The 2843-nt window shown below is 53.5% G+C and overlaps 1 protein-coding gene across 1 annotated transcript in view; it reads left to right on the top strand.

Moving 5' to 3' along the window:
• The window catches only part of SKAP1 (src kinase associated phosphoprotein 1), a gene marked incomplete at its 3' end in the record, with an annotated part of 29536 nt that overhangs the window by 10175 nt on the left and 16518 nt on the right, over window positions 1–2843 (top strand). The window lies entirely within an intron of this gene.

Here is a 2843-nt window from a genome sequence, read left to right as displayed (position 1 = left end):
GATGTCAGGGTGGAAGGGACCACTGAGACCACCCAAACGGAGCCGCAGCCCTGCCACACCATGCCGGGAGCCACCGGAGAGGGGCCATGTGTCTGGGATGTGCAGATGCACATTAATTCAAGGCCTTTTCTTTCTCTCTTTTTATAAATGGTGAATGGCCGTTGGTGGTTGGAACAGATGAGCCATTGGCGGGCTGGCTTTTCCAACACTTGGAGTCCGAGAAGACGTGGTGAGCCGAGGTTTACCTGCCTGCTGTGTGGCCCTGGGGCAGAGGCGTCTGGCAGAGGCTGCCTGGGCAAATGAACCCTCCGCCCTCGGAAACCAGAGAGCTTTCTGGAGCTGGGCTCCCACCCTGCCTCCCTGGTTCTTTTGGGTGTCCATTAGGATGCTTTGAAGAAGTAAAACCCCAGGTACTGCCTTTGGAGGTTAAATTAGCTATTTGCTGCTAGCAAAAGCCATCTGGCTCATTGTTAGGGGCGGATGGGGGATATGGGAAGGGATGAGGACACCCCACATAGCCCCAGCCCCATCTGCAGCCAGGCAGAGCCCCGAGTGCTGCGTCCCCCACACGCACCCTCCTCGCACAGATGTAATCTTGCCAGCTCTGCGCTAGAGGCTGCGTGCAACACACAGGTTAGAGCTGCCATCTCCGTGTCATGTTCTGTAAAACTTAAAATTTCCAGAGCCCCACGCAATCGAATCAGCCCTCACAACCCTGCCTTAAGTGTGTTAGCTTGTCTGAGGAGCCGCTGAGTATTTATGAAGAAGGGAGACTCCTTCCATTCGGATTTTCCTGCTGGGAAACTGAGGCACATTGTCCATTGCTGAGTGGGAGAGATTTGGGCTCTGACAGTGTTTGGGAGGCAATGCTGCAGAGGTGCCCCAGCCCCGGGGGGCTGCCAGCCCAGCAGATCCTGGCACACAGGGCCACAGATAACCTGGAACATGGGATCTGCTTACATGGAAAATTGATCTCAAATAGGACAGAGCACAACTGAGGAGACAGCAGCTATCCCAGGGGTGCTGCCTGCCAAATGATGGGCAAGGAGGGGAGATGTGGGGCTGGAGGAGGTTGTTGCTGGCTCCCATCGTGTCCGTGCCGCTTGCCCACTTCGACTGCTCTTTGTGGTGTTTGAAAGGTCCTTGCACTCCCCCAGATCTCTCTTGGCAACTGAGCAGAAAGCACATCCCGAGGAGGACCAGGATGGCCGGACACATCCCTGCCTTGGCTCAAGAGGCAGCAGCAGCCTGCACGCTGGCGATTTCACAGCCGATTTTCTTGGGGGAACGGGGGCAGAGGGAAGCCCCATGCTGATAATGTACTGAAAGTAAATGAAATTAAATAAGCGAAGCAGCACTCGCAGCTCCTGCCTTCCCCCCTGGGTAATTCAATTCGAGCTCTGGCGCTGATGGGATCTCGCCGGGGCTGCCTCCGTCACCCCGCTGGGGCCTGGATTCTTAACGTCTAAATAAAAGTTTCACTCAAGCATTTTTTATGCTTCTGCCAGCGGGATCAGCGAGCTGACGTTGGGCACATTAATGTAATATTCATACTCGCAGGGTCTCCCTGTGCATCCAGCAGCACCGTCCCATTTTCATAATTATAAATGTCCCATAAAATGACATTTAGATTTGCATTAGCAAAAGGGGTCAGGGCTTGAATTTGAGAAGACAATGTGCCTTTTTACAAGTCAGATGCTCAGCATCGCTAGAGAAAAGCCCGAGCGGGTTTGTGCTGGGAAGGTGAATGGAGGAGGAATGCTGGGTTGCTGCCCTGGGAGGTGGCAGTGCAGGGGTCATTGTGTCCCTTGCTCACAGCGACTCTGTCAACCCATCTGGGGCCGAGGGGCTGCCTGTTGCAAAGCCCCATCCCCAGATTTAAGGAGGTGGTGAGTGCCATTAGAGACCGAGGCAGTGCAGGGTCCTGTCTCTGAGGGTGCCCAGGACCACCTGCATCCGAGGAGGGTGCAGGAGCTCCTCGGGATTATGCTGCACATTCCCCCCATTGGGAAAAATCTTCTGATACTGGCCAGTCTGAACCCTGCAAGAGAGTTTAGGTCCTTTTCATCATCCTTGTTTGTTTTCATTGTAAGAAAAATAATAATTCTGATGATCAGCGCCGTTTGTAGGGAGATCTCGATTTCCCCTCCACTCCCCAACCACTCGTGCAGTGAGTTGCACATACTAAAGGTGCAACCCTGCTCCGTTCCTTCCTTGCCAAAGCTGCCACGCTGCGTTTCTCCGGAGCAGACTCAGAAGTGAGCTCAGCCCGCCTTGCACTGGAGAGAAATGAGATTTCTCCGAGCGGGAAGGGGCCGTCCTCGTCCTCCCCACGTTGCAGAGAGGCATTTTTTTCTCTTCCTCTAATCTGAATCACCTCGAACAGCTTTGAACAAGCCGAGGATTTGGTCTTTGAAGGATCAAGTTTCCAGCCAACAGAGGAGACAGATGTAGGGGAGCTTCCCCCCAATCCAAACTTTGTGTGTCTTTGTGTCTGCCGTTCGCCCCGAGACCCATTTACAGAGGATTTATAGTGAGCCCAGAGTTTGCAAACTATAAAGCACAAAGATGAAAATAGCCCATGAATAAGGGAAGTGACAGCGGGGATGGATGGATTGGGCTGAGAGCTGGATGTTAGTGAGACACGCTAAGAAAACAGGAGAAGCTCTTGTGACCTGGGATTCTGGGAAGTTATTCATACTGGAGAGGCTGCCAAGGCTGGGCACTGGGGAGGTGATTAGTGGCATTCAGTTAGTCATTTTTTATTGTGTTTAGTACGATTTCTTCACCGAAAGAGCTGTCAGGCATTGGAACAGGCTGGCCGGGGGGGGGGGGGGGGCGGA

This window comes from Eurypyga helias, unplaced genomic scaffold (assembly GCF_000690775.1).
Source record: "Eurypyga helias isolate BGI_N326 unplaced genomic scaffold, ASM69077v1 scaffold9567, whole genome shotgun sequence".
In the NCBI taxonomy this organism is placed as follows: domain Eukaryota; kingdom Metazoa; phylum Chordata; class Aves; order Eurypygiformes; family Eurypygidae; genus Eurypyga; species Eurypyga helias.
The sequence above is the reverse complement of the archived record's forward strand: the minus strand, read 5'-3'. Positions and strand labels throughout refer to the sequence as shown.